Source organism: Mytilus edulis, chromosome 6 (genome assembly GCF_963676685.1).
Source record: "Mytilus edulis chromosome 6, xbMytEdul2.2, whole genome shotgun sequence".
Lineage (NCBI taxonomy): Eukaryota > Metazoa > Mollusca > Bivalvia > Mytilida > Mytilidae > Mytilus > Mytilus edulis.
Window position 1 is genome coordinate 75,006,917 of NC_092349.1, and position 20,797 is coordinate 75,027,713.

General features: G+C 32.8%; 1 long non-coding RNA gene across 1 annotated transcript in view; it reads right to left on the reverse strand.

The window, feature by feature from the left end:
• Positions 1–20,208, reverse strand: part of LOC139526809 (uncharacterized) — a 32,941-nt gene extending 12,733 nt beyond the window's left edge. Inside the window, exon 1 of the long non-coding RNA XR_011665185.1 lies at positions 20,145–20,208. This is a non-coding gene — a long non-coding RNA (uncharacterized lncRNA). The remainder of the gene's footprint in view (positions 1–20,144) is intronic.
• Between the last annotated feature and the right edge of the window lie 589 nt (positions 20,209–20,797).

The following is a 20,797-nucleotide window of genomic DNA, read 5'->3' on the forward strand; positions in this document are numbered from 1 at the left end:
GTACTGGACGTAAAAAGCAGCGTATAAAACCGTGAATACATAAACAGTTCAAAGCGTGACAAGGACTGACAAGCCTAAGTAAAGGGCAAACGTTAGACATTTTTATCATCTCTCACAAAAACGCCTACCAACAGTGATAGTCATGCAGAAACACACCCAGCAACAAATCAGGACAATTTAGACCCCTGAAACGTCAAAAATTGACGATGATTGAACTTAGCTTAATGCCACATCAGTGTCATGTCAAAGCCAGTACAAAAAAATCTGGGACCATCTTATCAAGATATTTCTTTGTTGATAGATTCGAATTCTTAGGAAAAGATGTAAAGTTACAACTTTTGCCCGACAAATGGAAAGATGTCCACACCTTCAAATTTCCGACAAGTATATTGATCTATATTAACTCCATTTCAATTAAAAAAATATATAATGCGCATCGTTGAACTAACAGGGCTGCAGGGGTTGTAAACTCACATGTTTGTTTAGATAAGGGTTGTAAATTTCGTACATTATTTTGGCAAAAAAATGACCAATTGACTTTTGTTCCATTTTTATCTCTCAACTTTAGTTTTGAACAATTTAATGAATTACAGTAAACTTTATATGAGTTTGGCTGTCCCTTTGGTATCTTTCACCCCTCTTTTATATGTAAATTACGATAACGGTAAATACAAATCTGAATTCCCTCTTTAAATTATTGTTTTGAAGGGCTACTTCATAATGTTCTGTTTTGACACCTTCCTGTCGACGAAATATTAAGGCGTCAACGCATTTAAAATAAAATAAAATCGCCTTTCAAGACTTCATCAAGCCAAGTTCCGCAGTACTAGTCCGTTACTGAAATGGTGCGTTCCGAGCAAAATGATGATAATGTTTGGAACGAGCTATACCAAACCACTCTTGATATTGCAGACCTTTTTGGTATAAATGACAGATTATCGGCTCTGGGTTCCACCGTGATTTTGAGGTCAATTTAGACAAGGCCATGGACGTTTTTGTTGCAGCCAAAAAAACGAAGGGCAGATTTTTGAAAAATATTCAGGATGTTTCTCAATAAAAAATGATCAAATACAGTCTTAATAATTTGCTAATCAAATCAATTTTAGGCCGTCAGAACGCACCATTTTGCGTCTAGCCAAAAAAAAAATCTTGGAGGGACAATCCCCTCCAAACCCCCCCCTGGTTGGCGTGCACTTCAAAGGGAACCAGCTACGCCCCAGATCGTAGAAGGGGTCTGACATATTCCCGTACATGGTATACACATTAATACAATTATACCGCGGCTCGTACGTCCTTGGTAAATTGTGATTCTCTGTATATTGAATTTGACTTAAAGATAGCACCCTCACTTATAAAAGTTTCTTAAACTTACGTTCTCTGAGAAGAAAAAATATATATAAATTACTGTGTATGTATAATTAGAATCTATAATGTATTGTTGTAACATATTTGTGTGTAATAAATTGTAAGTGTTCATGTTTGCAGTTATGTACAGTATAGATGTATACCAGAGAGTGCTATCTTGGTAGTACTTGATTTAGTGTACGTACTACTTTAAAAATAAAAACTTTCGTAGAAGTTTTAGTGCCGTATATTGTCAAATTCAACAGGGTTATGTTTCTTATATTTAGAAATCATAAACTGATAAATGATACCCTCCAGCTCTGTTACAACTATTAAAAAGCCAATATTTAGAAATGAAAAAACTAAGAAAAAAAGGTAAATAATATATATCTACCGAATTATTTGTTTTTGGTGTCGCCCGTTTAGACTGGAGTTGTTTCCCTTGCACTGTAAAGAAATAAATTGTTGGTAAATACTTGCAGCCGTACCACGTGGTAACCATGTGCTGCAAGCATACCCGGCGAGGAGGCTGTAAACAAACATTTTCCAGTCTAAACGGATGATTTAGCAGCCGTGACTAAAAATGATAGACAATAATACTAATACAAGGTTAGTATTTACACGGTGCAATAAATGTGGTAAACTTTTCACCGACCCGTGTATTCACGCAATTTCGTCATGTGACTATTTATCCGACATTCGGGATGAATTCTGGTGCGAGCTTCTATGCTTAAATCCAATAACTTTCAGTGCCTTTCTTGGATCCTTAAATGACGAAGATTTCTGTTACATTTTGCTCTCATGCGAAACCGAATTTGAACTAGACTGTGAGCAGAAAAAACGTTTTCAATTTTTATGTGTCAAATATGTTTACAGATTTTGCAAAACATTTTCTCATTCCTAATTGACAATATGAATTAAGTTCAAAGTTTTGTGTGGTTTTTTTTTTTTTTTTTTTTTTTTTTTTCCCCTTCTCAATCCGAATTTACAATGTGAATTAAGTTGAAAGTAGTTTCAATTATTCTTATTACTATTTTTTATTTTTCATTTATGTATTTTTTTTTTTTTTTTTTTTTCGATTCAAATTTGTATATATTGTGTTATGCTATTATATTGTATTGATATCACTATCTCTCCTTAGGGAGGCTAATAAAGATATATATATAATTTGTAGGGCTTATGTTTGTTTAATGCACCCTCTGAAGTTTTAACTCCTTCAGCCGCTTTGTTCCAAGGAATTACTCAATTACTTTTAACGACATTTTCTTCTTAAATGATTGCCGCTAATTACATTGTTTGTAAAAACCTGATCAAAATTGATTGAAATGATTGACCCTTTTAATTAAGGAAATACATTCTCATTAAATTTATATTTGGAAAATAATTTGATTGGGGTAAAAACCCAATTTGTTTACAAAGCATACTAGACTGATTTAAAGGGTAAAGAACATTGCTTGCAAATAAAAACGATTATTTGGTAATAAATCTTTTTTGGGGCATATTTTTTTCGGTTCTAAATTTCAATCGATTACTTTTCAACTATTCCTATTCTATAATCTTGGGTTTTTTTTTCATCCATTATTCTCTAATGAATAACCATCCTAACCTTCCTTTTATACTTTTTGGCCGCAGTGGCCGTAATCTTCAGCCGTAATTAACCTTTATTTGGAAAAACAAAAACAGAAGCCTTTTTCCATTTTTTTTCAATCATTCATGAAAATTTAAAAAAAATATTAAATAGTATCGATAATGAGATTTATATATCTTAATTCCATTTTTAGTTAGCATGTGTATACGTGTATCAAAACTATATCCCAGCCAATTCACAAATGCACCTGTTTTTACAGGTAGGTAAAACAGGTAAAACATTTGTATATTTGATCGGGGGATTGTTTATATGATTCCTTGATTGGATACAATAAACGGGATGTTTCAACAACTTCGTTTGTCGGATTTATGAGAATTAACAATCCATTCTTAATCATAGTCGCATAGCTTATTTTAAAAACTTTTAAAACATGTTTATTATGAAAAACTATTAAAATACATTTATTATTATAAACTATTATAATATAATAATCATTAAAGTAGGATAATCATAATAATATTCATATAATAATAGGCATAATAATGGCAGCATTGAAAATAATATTTTGCTTTGTATTATTCCTTTTTAATTGAACAATTACATGTCGTCTGCTAACGGTAAAATACGAAACTACGTTAAATTAACGCAGCTAGCTTTTTTGAGTGTAGCCGGTTTAATAGGGAAATCGAGAGTGACCAATCTATGTGTTATAGTAGTCTCAGATATACTGAACCACAAAATTTGTTTGTGTACAGAACTTAAATCACAGAGACTTTCACTATATAGCCGATGAACAGAATTGACGTGTTACAAGTTTGTGTACACAATGGTTTCAAAATCAGACAAGTAGTTCTCATATTTTCAGCTTGGCAATCGGGAAGATCTCTGTGACATTTTAATACGAAGCATCATTTGAAAGTCCTTAACGAAAGATGTTCCTTACTAAAATACTGTAAACTGTAATTAATTTTCCATTCAAAATATTAACATAGTGATACTTCTAATTTTGTGATTTCAAAACTTTGTGATTGTCAATAATATATGCATTTTGTCTTATGTCAATCTCCTACAGGAGGAAATAAAGTATGATGATGATGATTCTAATTGCCAACAATGACGAATTAAAAATTTCGAATCGGAATTTACTTTTCGTTAAAACCTTGCATACACATTCTTTCTGGTTTTTTTTTCAAAATTCTTCAACATCAACGACATAATCGTGGTATATCATTTCTTTTAAAAATAATTTGTACGGCAAAAGACTACAGATATCCATACCAGGACATTCACTGTACCGATTGCCTTGCAAGCTATAAAATGTTAGATAATTCTAAAATAAAAAAATGTAATCTCTTCAAACAAGTTTTGTGTAAAAGTATCTTTGAATCAAACTAGTATGGCGACTTATCATTAACAAAGTATTGAAGTTTTTAGTCTTCAATTGGAAGTTTTTCCGGACACTGTGATACTAAAATCTCATATTAACTTTTGTTTCGGAGATGAGTTTATCGCTTCGTTCAAAGAATTCACGATAAAGGCTTAAAAGGGACTAGTTAATCAAAACCAGTATTCCATAAATCAGAAATAGCTTCATCAAAAATTGTCTTATTCAACAAAGAAGATTTGTTATTCTGACAGTGCGTCTGTTCTGGTGTTTCTGAAAACGAAATTATGGTCAATTAAAAAAAAAAAAAGTTTAAAATAAAAACAAAATCATTAGCGCCCATTTTTTTCAAGAATATATCTTTTGGAATAACGACTGTAATGCTAAGCATAAGAAGGATTTGGCACTTGTATAAGAGGCTCATTTTTGGTACTTGGTATTATTATACAGAATGTGGCGAGGTTTGCTCCTCTTTTAAATTTACCTAGCTATCTGTACAATGTTAAGCCTGTCTTATCTTCTTTTTTATCATTGGAGTTATTGGCGATAGAATCTACCTCATATTCATGTACTGCAGATCTTTTGGTAATCCTTATCTTTAATTTTACTCATAAGCTTATACAACTCTGTCAGTCAGAGAATATGAAGAGGGGCCTTCTTTTGTAGGTTAAGAAGCCGGTAAAAAAATGTCGTTGGAATGGTACTGAAAACTGTTCCTTTCTTTCTTATATTTAATCTCGACTACTTTTATTATTTTTTCAAGACTCACATCTATCATGCACATTAGTTGCAATCTTGTCCGTCACACCAATATCAGACATAGCTTGATATTAAGCGAACTTTACTGCACTAAGACTGAGCTTCGAATCGACAAAATATGAAAAATTATTTTAAATGTAAACTTTTATCGCGAATGACCAGTCAATGATATCGTACCTGCATGGGGAAAGAAAAGTGTGTTGAATAATTTCATCATTTTAATCTAGGGTTTAGTCCCATTTGAAATTTTACCACGTCTTCGCATTTTTTTTAAAACCGTTTATTATAAAATATATGACCCGGATTATATAATGATTACACCCTATTTGTCACACGTCGTGAACAAGGTTTATTCCTGTCATAAAAAAATAATATGACAGCATATGTTGCGCACTGTTCCTTTTGAATACAAAACATGAACACCGTGGAATCCGAAATAGTCCTACTTAATGTTGGATACTTCAATTCAAGTGGTTTACATCCTACACTTTGTAGTATTTTGTGTGCCAAATCGGACTGAACACTTGTCAAAAAGGAGTATTTTAGTCAGTGTTCAGCGTTCGTGAAACAACTGAGAAGTATGGAACGCCACAACTGTCTTATGTGGAACTCTGATATTACGTTATTCTGTTCTATTATAACTTGATGATAGTTTGTCTTCACATAATATGGTTTCGACATTACGTAACGATGTTTTGATATAACTCAATATAGAATAGTCATTACATAATGGTATTTCGATCTTAGATGATATGGTTTCTTATTGACTTGATATAGTTTTGTCATTATCTGATATGGTTCAGTCATTACTCAATGTGGTTTCAGTATTATTTAATGTGGTAATGTCATTCGGCAATGTTGTTTTAACATTACTTTAATGTTTATGTGACATAACGTAATGTAGATAATTGTTTCATTATTAGATGCTATGGTATTGTTATTTCGTAATGATGATTTGTCTATTCTTTATATGACTTTCATATTACGGAATTATGTTTCAAAATTTGACGATTTTACACTGCATGATGTGTTTGTTTCAGTATGTGATGTGGTCGTGTCATTCTTTGATGTGGTTATCCCATTGCTCATACAAGGGTAAAACCACGTGACTTGGATGAGTACCGCTTTCCATAAAGTTTAAGTTCAAATTTAAGTTCAAGTTGTTGTTCATAGTTATTTGGTAATAAAAAGGGGAACGACAGAAAAAATTAAGAAAAAAAAAACTGAAAGATAAATTTAACAGTAAATCGGACAGAAGCGGGACATCCCAAAACCACTTGCCGGTTTTTTTTTTAGTTCTCAAATGGAAGCAGTATTATAATAATTTCGTAAATGATTCCAAGGAACACTGCTTTATCTTGGTCTTGGTGAATAACTCCTATACAAGCTTTTTAACATTTCATGGAGGTTTACAAATTAATCATGTCAAAATAGTGTAATGTAATATTCAATGCATAAAAAACTGTGGTATAATTGCCAATGAGACAACTCTCAACCACACACCAAAATGACGAAGAAGTTTATATACATGTGTGACTGTTATGGTCTTTAATAATGAGCAAAACTAATACCACATAGTAAGCTAAAAAAAGGTCTCGAAATAAAAGAAAAATTAAACAATTCAAACTAGAAACCTAACAATCTAAATGATGAAGACGCCGACGATACTACCGACGACGGAATATAGGTTTGTTGTATCTCACCATCGCTACATTAATGTCGCAGGTACGGAACAAACCAGAAGACTTGTACTGTATTTCAACCAAGGAGACACTTTAAATCAACTCGCACTCAAGTTAAGGTAACACGATACCGAATGGCATATCTCCCGATTTCCAAAATTTTTGGCATACGTGTACTTTGAATCGAGTTACATCGGAATATGTAATAAAAAATGGGGGTCACCATTTTTGTTTTTTTTGTAATTTTCATAGGAAAACGTCAATTTTTGCGACAAATTTACTTAGGTATATACATTGTAGGGGAAATGCCTTTTTTTCGGCTTACCTTTTTAGATTTTCGAATGGATGGCTATTTTCTTATATACGGAGAAAAACAAAAAACTAACATAGTATCCAGGATTGCATAGTGAATCCATACACGTATAGAAACTCATATGTCACCATCCTTGTTTTTGAAATAAATGGCTTCAAAGTTGATCGATAGGCCTAGAATTTGACCAAAAACGTGTGACGTTATGGTGTACGGAATATATATATATATAACGTTATTCCTTCTCAGAGAAATGGAGAAAAAAATATGTGTCGGGATCTGAATGAGTACATTTTATTTTCATTTCCCCTGTCGACTGTCGTAAAGTTCCTAGTAATGCAATATAAAATTCTACTGAATCAGATATAATTTTATTTCGTCCTGCACATGGAATTTCACTTATATGAATTAATATCAATATCGTCTGATTTTCACATTAAACGAGTATATCATGACTTGAAACTTGCGTGAACAGGTTCCATGTGAATCTTATGATAATAGTTCATGCATAAATCACCGGAATTTTGTACACGTTAAATTCACGTAAATATTTGAAATAAAATTATTTGAATAATATCTTTGTTCTAAAATTTGATTAAAACCATATAGGCGAGTGATGTGAGAGCCAAATTTACATTTTTAATGCACCTACCTAACACACGGCTAAATTATATATCACTGGAAAGCTAAGCATGTGTACTTTCTAAATATCCCGGTCGTCAAAAGAAATTATGGTGCATTTTTTTTTAACTCGAGGTCAAAGGTCATGGGTGCAATTTCAATTCACGGATACTTCCAATAGAAAAATCGAGTCAAAACAAATGCAAAAATGAAACAATTTTATAGGAATGCTGTATTACTGTTGGGAAAATATATTTCTATCATAGTGTTAATTAATTTTTGTTGATTTTAACGGTAACACATGTTACGTAACGTTTTCTCTCGGAGTCTTTGAAAATCAACCATTAAGTCACACAAATGTATCTGTAGTCGCCCTTGTATTATCTAAATCTTATAATACCTCCGTATCATTTGATTGCACGTATTTACAAACATATATCTGCAAATTTGATATAAATAATCCGAAACAAAATATTTGAAGCAAGGGGAAATTTAACATATGACGTATTTTTAATTGTTTAGAAAGTCCCATGATGAGCTGTACATTAAAATTGAGGAAGCGTATGGTCTCCTGTTAGTTTGAAAGCCTACGAACCGCTTCAAGATCAGACAACCACAGGGCGGATTTTTTTGTTATTATTGTAGTGCAATATGTTGAGTCTGGATCATACCGCAATTTCATTTACATCACTAAATCAGATATGATAAGAGTACTAACTAACATTACTAAAATGAGTAAAGTGCTACTAGTATATTTATATCAACAAATTGACAATTTTAATATAAAACATCACAAGGAAAAAATGACCACTCATTGTACGTCAAACTGTGTTTGATTTTACTTTAGTCGGCCGCCGTGTATCTTGAGATATCTTATTAATTAAACAACACTTGACAAAGGAGTTTGTACTTTTTTTAAATTACGCTAGTGATGACATTCGGCTACTTTGGCACTACGTAATACTTGTGTATATCTTGTTTCGCCGCTTCAAACGGAGGACAAGGTTATCCTAATATTGAACGTTTTATTTGGCTTTCTTATGTTAAAATCCCGTTAGCGTATAACCTAAATGATCGAAACGTCGGACCAATGAGATGTAGGACCATTTAGGTGTCGGAATATTGCAATATAGGAATATTATAGCTTCATTTGAACTTGTAATCTAATCATTCATATCTGTAAAAATATCCATAAAAAGACAACTTCCTTGGCATGGGCATATACCAGTACAGCAGAGGTTTTGCTGAAAGCGGACACAAGATCTACTATATACAAATTGAATTAAAAATTGAAAATGGACATGAGGGATTTGTCAGAGACACCAACCCGTTCAAAAAGCAGGCAACGGCCGAAGACCACCAATGGGTCATCAATGCAGCAAGAAACTCCCAAACCTGGAGGCGTTCTTCAGCTGGCACCTAAACAAAAATGTACTAGTTTGAAATGATAATGGACGTCATACTAAGCTTCGAAATATACTCAAGAAATTAAAACAAAAAATCATACAAAAATAAGAAAGGTCAGAGGCTTCTGACTTGGGACAGGCGCAAAATTGCGGCGGGGTTAAACATGTTTTTGCAATCTCAACCCTCCTTCTGCGTGAACAGATCAAATCTTGTAGAAAGTTGGGTAACATCATACCGGACCAATGTTGCCTTTTAACCAACCAAAGTCATACGGAGAACTTTTATTGTTTCTGTAGTTAGGTCGACATTGTCTTGGATAAAAATTTGACCCCCAGAAGAAAAATAATGTAGAATGTATGCCCCATTTTCAATTTTTCTAATCTGTTGATCAGTCAAACTTGTTAATAGTTATCAAAGGTGTGTCCATAAATACGGTGCATTTGTAATGATAAATCTAAATGAAAAAGAGTTAAAAAGAATAAGACAAAATTATAGAGCTGCTGTATACAATATTGGATGTACCTTGGCCTTGTTGATGCTGTATACATGTACATTGTAACTATAAATTGACCATATACATGTATTTTTTAGTATTTGTTGAAGCTGATAATATGTTATGTAGTTTTCTCGGCAGCGATCCTCGGGCATAAATTAAGCCCGGTTAACTGATCAAGTAATTAAAGTTGTTAACCAGAATACTTCCTTGTGTACAGGCACGTCATCTTTAATCGTCGAAATGTTAGTAAAAGCTGTTTTATGTTCAGAATAAAATAGCTCTTTACTTTCTGACTTCAAATTTATTAGCAAATATTTAGCGATGCAAGTTCGATGGTATAAAGATTTAATAGTAAATTTATCATGAGTTATTTTGTAAATCAGATCATTACGTCCACTTGTATTTTTGTCCATCTGATGAGTTAAGCCTTTTTCAACTGATTTTTATAGTTCGTTCTTATGTTGTACTGTTATACCACTGTCCCAGGTTAGGGGGAGGGTTGGGATCCCGATAACATGTTTAACCCCGCCACATTATTTATGTATGTGCCTGTCCCAAGTCAGGAGCCTGTAATTCAGTGATTGTCGTTTGTTTATGTGTTACATATTTGTTTTTCGTTCTTTTTTTTTTTACATAAATAAGGCCGTTAGTTTTCTCGTTTGAATTGTTTTACATTGTCTTATCGGGGCCTTTTATAGCTGACTATGCGGTATGGGCTTTGCTCATTGTTGAAGGCCGTACGGCGACCTATAGTTGTTAATGTTTGTGTCATTTTGGTCTTTTGTGGATATTTGTCTCATTCGCAATCATGCCACATCTTCTTTTTTCGATATATTGTAGGAGATATGTGTATTTTAACACTCAATACAGCTTGAGTTTTCTACTCAGAGGATATCTTATGAAGTTGTGTAACTTGCTTATAGGCTTTATACATTTGCAAAATATACAAACAGACAAATCAGAATGAGTTGTAGATCTATTGTCCTCGTTGATATATGAGAAGAGACTGGTCGGTAGAATTGGTTCATGTAGTACAAAGTCTTTGTACAGAAAAAACAGAAGATGATAGTTTGTGCTTACTTTTGAAATATTCATAGCAACTTTTGTGATATTTTGTATTTTCAAATGGGATGTTTTCATTTTTTTCATATTCATCGACCAGTCTTCTGTAAACTTCATCTTTTCGTTTTCCCACTGCGGCAATACAACTGTATCTTCATTTAAGTGTTTAACTACATAGTTTCTATGTAGTAAATACATGACAGACTATGCATCTGTGTCAATCAATAGATAGTTTTTGCTCTTTCGCATAGGAAGGGTTTCATTGTGAACTGGACTGTAAAAATTTGACAGGACTCGGAAGATTTTCTACAATTTTCCGATACGATTCCTTATTTAGAAATGGGTGAATTCTACAGAACTCAAAAACTATGTTTTACTTTGATTTGATCTTAATTTCGAACGATTTTATATCTATTTAAGCTACACTGAAGTTCAAGATAGAAATAGAACCGTTTAAATATGATTTATCGTACTCTAATAGCACTATTAAGTACACGCGACTAATATATTCAGTAAAAAAACGATAACGAAATAGATAAAGGATTCCGGAAACTATAGTGATTTTACCCAACATCATAGAATTACAGAAATTTGTGATTTTAAGAAATGTTGAGATAAAGTCTTGATCTTGAATGAAAAAACGATAACTGATGAGTGATTTGGTGTGATCTAAAATGAATAGAGTGCAAAAGCATTTAATAAAAAAATTAATTTTAGATCCGAAAAGGTCAGGATTATGAAAATTTTCGTACAAAATGTCAAATATTTAGAAGGAATGCAAAAGCATGCGGAGTTTTAGTTGTAAATATTGTTTTTCATTATTTTAAGAATCTAATTCACTTAATTATTCTGTCTAAAAGAAGAGATACGACTAATTTCTTTTGCTTGAAAAACATGTCGTTATTTTATAATTTTCAACTAATTTCTGAAACAAACGTCAATTTTACAAAAACTGCACCGTACGATTTTGTGACGACCGGGCAAAAATCAAAGTTAAATCATTATTCTTTCATTTAAAAAAGAAATTAGCCGTGTGTTATGTGGGTGCATTAAAGTCCTTAACTAGACGTCTTTTTCAAATATTACACTCGCCTAATAAAAAATACCTTCAGATTTTTGTTAAGTTTACGTGAAAATTAAATGAAACATTTCACGTGAGATTCATCCGAGTTACTGATTTTTAACTCCATCATATTAGACAATGGTGGTATCATCACTGAATCCCGTGATGCAGAAATATAGTATTTTAAAAAAAATGATTCACTTAACAGTTTTTTAATTGCTCGGTTTGATGGTTGTTTAACGTTCAGTGGCAAATAATTCATGAATGTTCGGGACGATACAATACGATTTTAAAAACAGTTGTTTATAAAAGACACATTTGATGCAACAGTCAAAAAAGATTTTGTGAAAATTATGAGGAAAAATAATGATCATGATAAAATACACATTCCAAAAAATAAAATAACAAAACTCCAAGAAAAAATCAAAACGAAAAAATCCCTTATCAAAGGACGAAATCAAAAGCTGAAAAACATCAAAAGAATGATAAACAGCTGTCATATGATTGACTTGGTACATACAATACATGTAGTATAGTGTACTCTGCGTTGTGTAAATGTGTTACTTGTTTGCTCAGCATGTCGGACAAACCTTGCAAACTGTTAACCCGAATAATTCAGTCGTTATATTCCGCTTACTACATTAAGTAAGTAGGAGAGATCGATTACGGGGAGGGACTGAATTATTCGGGTTAGCAAACTGTATGCAAAATTTCACAAATTTCAACATTCTGTCATTTGTGAAAAATTATTTACATAACAAATCTTGAGATCATATATGCATTCTTTATATAAGTAAAACAACTGCGAAATTTAAAAGTTCTAGCTTGAAATTCAACCTGTATCAGATGTAAGCCGGAGTCTTTACTCTAGCTGTGTGCCTTTGTATTTTTATCAAAATGCCTAATCCAGCAGCCTGTCATGAAACAAAAAAGAAACTCCAGACGATATGCGCACCTATAATATGAGTAGTACACCAGGTACATAGTTTTAAAGCTGAAGCAAAACTACTGTAGTTCTAAATAATTAGCCGAATTAACTCTATATATACTAAGTGCGGGATTAACGGTCGAACGGACGAATGTAAAACAATATGATGATACGTGCTCTATAAGTAATTTGGTGACAATGCATATTTTTGAATATGCAGTTCATATAATGGAATGGTAATTTGGAGATCTGAAATGTAGTAGCAATGTAAGAAGGATAGCATTTCCGTCATTTCGTCTTTGGTGGAAACTTGACTAATTGGAAATTTTACCGCATCTCCTTATATTTCATAATGGTTTGAATTTTCTAGAGAAGAGCAAAAGTTTTAAGACTTAAACTAATATTTACCAAGAGACTGAAATGTTACTGTGACAATTATACTACACATGCTCAAAACTTTCCAACGTTTACTAAAACATCAAATAAGAAGTGTAAAGATACTATTCCAATTAGCATTAATCACGATTTTCTTGATGTCTTCAAGGTGTTGATGTCAGTTAATTAATGCCCAGCTGTTGCTATCTTATAAATTGCATATCACATATCTCCATTTATCATTCTATCAGCCAACTTTTGTACAAATAACATGTACATGTACACAATTTGTTTTTTATTTGTACTTGTACTTTTTCAAATAAAGTCTCATGTTACCCCACTTCCAAAATGAGCTAGCGGTAACGTAGATATTTAGTTTTGCGTAACTGTTCAATTTTGGTCTTCCTCGCGGTCTGCGTTTAAACTTTGTCGAATTTTTTGAAAAATTAGAGGCAATGATTTAAATTTTAACATCTAAAGTTCCAAGTGACGGGGGTAAATTGTAGGATTGATTGCTTTGATTATTGGTTGGTTAACGTCCAGTGGAAAATAGTTCATGCATGTTCAGGACGAGAACAAGTTAACAATAAATTCAATAGGTAGGTTTGGCAATAGAGGCAGGTCATCCGTGATGATGGTCGGGAAAATTTAAACTGACGCTATACATGTATATATATACTTGTATACTTGTTCTAAAAACTAATTTTAAGAAAGAAACTTTCCGGGCCTTTTCCGACGCCTATTATGCGAGCAATATGGCCCTCAGAGCCCTAAAAGGTAACTTTGTTAATTTTCTTTCAGTCGTTTTGTCTCCCAACTTGTACATGTACATTATTTCCAACTCAAAACTAAAAAAGCACCAAATACCCATGCAAGCGTAATTTAACACGAATATAAAATCTAAATGATTTCAAGATCTAGCTTTTTTACAGTCTCTTGCCGTTTGAATAATAAAAAGTCAGCCGTTCGCATGTAAATTTCGAGAAAAAAATTATAACGGAATCAGGGAACACGGAACCGGTCTGACTACAGCCAGCCCCAACTATAAACTTACGTTTGTAGGCGCAAGTGGATACTCGGGGCTGGCTTTATTCAGACTGTAACGGAACCTGAATTTTGTAATTTTATTTCTGCCGAATCAAGTCCCCATGTATTTCTCAGCCTTCGTTAACTTTCTAATGCTTCATTCCGATGTTGCTGTCCGTCCATAGTAGACGTGGTTTATACGATATCAAAGCTGGCACTGTATTTGAAAATATTTCCAAAACTATATCGAATTTACTCTGTACAGACCAATGAATTTCAGAGACTGTTTACACATGGAACACAGGAAAAGTTATTCGGCTAAATAACCACTTTTTTACATTCCATACAAACAAACTATTTTCTGTATGATTTTCAACGTCTGCTTGTATTGTGCTTTTCCCCCTAATTATATCCGTATTCTCATCCAAATAAATTTCAATTTTGTCCGAGCGATGTTTTTGATGACCATTTTAAAACGAATTTTTCACACATCATCCTAAGCTTCTATGAATTAGATTTCTACTTTCAAAACAAAATTTCATGGGGATACGACGTGAATCATGAATAAGTACTTATTGAAAAATAAACCAAGGTTTACTGTTATAAATTGTTATTTGGATGGAGAGTTGTCTCATTGGCACTCACACCACATCTTCCTATATCTATACCAAGAATAAAAATGAAGTGATAAAACTGTGCCTGTTATGCATAAGAACATATATAGATAAAGCGTGCAGATGCTTAAATATCAAAGAAACAGAATATTTAAAAAGTAAAGTAATACTTTTTAAAGATTAACAATGAGTAGAATGACTGCCGGAAAACGACAAAACAATCTATGTCAAATAACCGCTACGTATTGCATCAAAACTCTCGGCACTCTGCATCTAGGGAAAGTTATCGTTAAAAATGCTACACAAAACCCGCTGCATTGGCTTATATATGTGTGAACGTTATTCGATAACGTCAGGAACGATAAGAATCTTTAATTTTCATATTAATTTACAGCTTCCATTTCAGAACTAAGGAAAAACTGCGGGACCAACTGGTTTGAGAATATCACCCTTATGACCGAATTACTGTTAATTTGTACTTTTTTTCTTACTTTTGTCTGTCGTTCCTCTTTTTCATACCAAATGACAATGAACAACAATTGAACTTTAATTTGAACTTTAATTTAATGGATAGCGGTACTCACCCAAAGCGAATTACACAAACGAAATATGGAAATCGGTCTTAAAAAAGAACATATTTTTCCGAAATGGTCACGTGGTTTTACCTCATCAAGTAATGGGATAACCACATCAAAGAATGACAGAACCACATCAAAGAATGACAGAACCACATCAAATACTGAAACAAACGCACCAAGTAGTGTTTGATGGTCAAATTTTAAAATATCATTTCGTAATGTCAAAGCCATATAAAGAATTAGCAAATCGTCATTACGACACAACAAAAACCAAATAATGTAATGAAACAACTACATTACGTCAAGTCTCATACACATCAAGTAATGTTAAAACAACATTGCCTAATGACACAACAACATTAAATAATGGTGAATACACATCGAGTAATGACAAAACCATATTAAATAATGACAAAACTATATCAAGTCAATACGAAACCATATCATGCAATATCGAAATATCATTAAGTTATGCCTATTCCAGATTAAGTTATACCAAGACATCATTACGTAATGTCAAAACCATATTATGTGAAGACAAACTATCATCAAGTAATAATAGAACAGCATAACATAAAATGTTCCATGAATGAGGATAAAATGCTTCTCTACTCCGCGATTATAACATTGTTGCCCTTTTGTATCTGCTTTCTATCTGTACTCAAGGGGTACAATCAAAATCACGTGATGGATACACACACACCGGAAGTTACAGTCGAACTCGCCGCTTGAAAGGTTAGTTATTGCATTTTCTTGTTTATATCAATTAAATTTTTATTAATAAGTTGGCACACCGAATGTCGGATAGTGTGTAGTTTTAAAATACACAATTGTTTTTGCTAGAAAGCGTATAGTTATTGCAAACACTTCGACACAGTTATCTGGTGAAATTTTGGAACTGTGTCGAAGTGTTATCATTAACTGCACGCTTTCCAGCAAGGATAATTGTGTATTTCAAAACTAGATAGTATCCGACATTCGGTGCACTATCTTATTTATTAAATTTTATTGATATAAACAAGTAAATACGACTACTTACCTTTCAAGCGGTCTGCTCGACTATAACTTCCGGTGTGTGTATATCCATCACGTGATTTTGATTGTACCCCTTGGTACTTAAAACAAGTTTTTCAAACGAATGAAACTGAAAGATAGAAGGGTCAATTAACATAAACAAATCAAATATTAATAATTAATAAATAGTTAGGATACAGAAAAAAACCAACTGATTATTACTTATTTAGGATACAAAAAAACCTGAATAATTGTTATGAACGATGCTAAAAAGAAATAAAACTATGATTGTTTATCCCATAACATTAACATTTAAGCGTGAATATTCATATTGCGTGATAAAAATGTATATGCTTATATTCCAGGAATGTATAAAGGCTAGAATTTAGTCAATTTACTCTTAGTTTTATGAAATTTGAGTAGAGCTTAAGCTCTTTAATACCGAATGAGTTAGAAAATATATATCCCTTATACAGGTGCAGTTAGTATATTGCTGCTAGGGTGAAGGAAATTAAAATCGTCTCGATTATCATAGCGCCTGTGACTGAGCTGACCGCTTATTTCAAATTCAAGGTTTAAGTGTAAAAATGAGGATTGGGAGGATGTGTATGTTGTTTCCTTAATTTCTAGTAATTGATAATATATAAATGGAACCAAATAAGTTTGGATGTTATCATAAAGAACATCATCAATATATCTAAAAGTGAAATAAAATAGATCTGAATAAACTCAGATTATATGAAAATAAATAGAGGTCGACAAGGAGTGACGAACAGTTCGTTCCAATGCTAGAATTTGTTGAAAAATTCTTCTGCCAAATTCAACAAATATGTTGACACTCAGAAATCCAAGCTCTCTGATCACTTATTTGGCGGTGTTGCATGTTTTATTTCTTGTTCACTATTAACGAAATATGCCGTTCGGTATCCCGAAGCGATACATTTAGAGCGTATGTTACCATTGTACTGGAAAGCATTGTGGACTATTTCATGTATTTGTTTGAAAAAAAAATCAATTTGACAAAGGTAATGGTTTTATAAAGGGATAAACAAAAAAGAGTTCGCTGTTCACGTCAACTCCCCTAAATGATCGGGTATCGAGTAATGATTGTCTCCATTTGCCATTTATAATGATGTGGTCAATCTAATTTTTGTCCCAGTTGTTGTGAGAATTTCATGTAATTTTGTGTTTTTCTTTATGCTTAAATAAAAAAAATCCATTATTTGAACACATATTTGCCAGTCTCTCTCCATTCTCATTCATTACACAATGACCTTTTTTTGCCATAGCTCCTTCGTGTGTTTCCGATCCCAAACTTAGCATTTTTGTCTCCTATAATAAGGAGGACATCATATTGTGGTGTTTTGCTAACCTGAAACTGAAGAGCTTCTTAATAATCGTCTTTGATTTCTTCTTCCGCAATGTTGTAGGCGAGTAGAACTGAAAATGGTTGTCGTGTCATAGCTGGAATTAAAACTAGCTCTGAGCAATTGCTCATATATAGGTTCTCATTCTATCAAGCTCTTTGTACATTCCTTATCCATAATGAATGTCATTCCTTCTGTATGTTATTTTTCTTTTCTTATAATATGATGGTATGTCTATGTGTGATATTCATAGCTTGTATCTTTCCATCTCTCTAATGATTGCTCAGTTTTTGAGACCTGGAACATATTTCTCACATTCCATGCGCCAACCTTAATAATTTTTTTGAATCCATGAGATTCCAGTTGATGTCCAAGGCCTCTCGAGTTGGGCTTTCTTCTTATAATATCAAATTGCTACCTGAGAAGCCTGACATATCATGGGTACCTGCTGTTTGTTATTTTTTTGTGTGTTGATGTTTGTAATAAGTTGTTGTTTTATGAGATGAGGTTTTTAGCTTTATGCTCAACCCAAAACTTCGAGGACCAGGCCTTAAAGTCATAAAATTTTGCTCAGTACTTGGAGCACTTAAATCGTGCCAGCAAAATGAAGTTTTATAACTTCAAGGCCTTTGGTTTTGTCGTTGAAGTTCCCGTCCTCTAGATCAGTTGCCTTTAGTGGTGATTTATCCAGGTTGTGTACAGTTTTCGCTCCTTGAGAGGTTGCCTTATTATTATTGCTGATTATCTAACCATACATGGGGCAAGGTTGTTTATTTTAAAAGACCCATATTTAAAGTTATGCCAAAGTTCTAGTTTTTTACTAACATATTTTTTGTCTATCTGATGGACAATTTCTTTGTAGAACATGCAGGTGATACGGCAATGTACCATTATGTGTACATAATTTTGTGAATTTTATGTATCTAAATTATGAAATCGTGTAGAAATATATTAATGAACTGGATTTTGTAACACTTACTCTAAAGTATCATGTCTTAACGTATCAAGTAGTCGTGTTGCAGTGCCCAAATTCTAGAAAAAATACAAAATTTGTAAAATGCATTGGTTACCAAATATGTTAATAAGTCCTGTTGAAAGTTACAGACACATAGCACAGACCTGTTGATTTCATACAATTTATCAAGTTATCTATCTAGTATATCCTAGTTATATGTCCGACAAGTATATTTTCAAACGTATACTAACATCAAAATCATAGTCTAAAAGAATTCACTGCATTTACTTTTCTTTTACAGTACATTTCATACCCCACCCTTGTTTCATTTTTTTAAGTACTTGAAAACAAGACTTAAATTAATGTCATATTACTCTATGTGCATATTTTCTGACATGAAATACCTAGAACCTGTATGAAACTATTCTGATAACATGTTGAAATCATTCCAGAATACTATAAATGTAAAGTTTAGTAGTTAATCATTACAAAATTAAAGATTATGTAAAGTGTCTAATCCTGCCTTTGTCTCCAGTCCACATGTTACTGTTTGCCTATTTATCTTTGAGAGTTCACGATTTCTACCTCAAAATGGTCAGTGAAAAATTCTTGTCATACTTATATGATCTCTTACTATACATCTAACATAATTTGGCTAATATATTACTAGAAGTGTTTAAATAAAGCCATATTTGCAAACAAATGTATGTATAAAGTTAACAGTTTGTTATATGAATCTACTAAACGTTTTTAGAACTGACTACCGGAATCTGATTTTGCATAAATTCAAAGCACAGATGTTGTTTTTTATACAGAAGAACTTAAGAATAATAAAATCATAACCCTTACAGACTAAATTATTCTATATGACCCAGGGGTTTTGGGATTTTTCTCAGTTTTTGCTCTTGAGGCCTCAAATATGCAAAATAATTTTGTTGTACATGAATATGGATTATTTATTACATTGGCAGGATAGAATAGACTATTGTTGGCTGTTTTGTATCTTTAACTTGTATAAAAAAGAAGATGTGGTATGATTGCCAATGAGACAACTCTCCACAAGAGACTAAAATGACACAGTAAGTAACAACTGTAGGTCACCGTACGGCGTTCAACAATGAGCAAAGTCCATACCGCATAGTCAGCTATAAAAGGCCCCGAAATGGCAATGTAAAACAGTTCAAACGAGAAAACTAACGTATCTTTTTATGCCACGGTAACAAGACACCTCATTCAAGTGTAACAGCTTATGTTTGGGGTTTCGACACAACGAAAACACCCCAACAACAATATTCATCAGGAATCTTTGAGTTTCAATGACTGCAAAGAGTAAATATAAGCACTGCTTAACAATTTGAATTAAAAATGAGCATATATTATGAATGTACTTTGCATACAGGGCTTTAGGTAACTTATGCATATTAAAGAGGGACGAAAGATACCAGAGGGACATTCAAAATCATAAATCGAAAATAAACTGACAACACCATGGCTAAAAATGAAAAGGACAAACAGACAAACAATAGTACATATGACATAACATAGAAAACTAAAGAACAAACAACACGAACCCCACCAGCAACTAGGGGTGATCTCAGGTGCTCCGGAAGGGTGAGCAGATCCTGCTCCACATGTGGCACCCATCGTGTGCTTATGAGATAACAAATCCGGTAAATAGTCTAATTCGGGAGGTCGCATTTATGAAAGGGAAGGAGTTTGTAATTACGACGTAAGGAACATATCCGATATCATTTGTGAAACGGTTATTCCATAACGGTCAACCATCTCGTGATGGCGTCCGTAAAATTTTGTAAACTGTGCATTTATACTGAGTCATCATGGTAGAGGCCAAGGATTTCTCAATCTTCATGAAATATTAATATAACTTTGTATTTGAGTTTATTTAATAAGATATGGCGAAATTATAAATGTTCTTATTTTTCACTCACTATAGGTTCCATTTCTGTAAAATATAGACAGTGCGATTTCCCATAGGATTACCTTTAACTTTTAAATCTGAACCCAGTTTTCTATGAAGTTTCGAAAAAAAATATATCCAAGAATTGAAAGTTCATATGCATTACAATTTTTTTTCAAAGGGCACCTCGAATATTGGGCTGTGTGTCGTATTTTCAAAATTTATATGTGTGTGTTACATTTTAATGTTGTGCCGTTGTTCTCCTCTAATAGCATTAAACTACGACAGGTTGGTCTTGTCAATTCA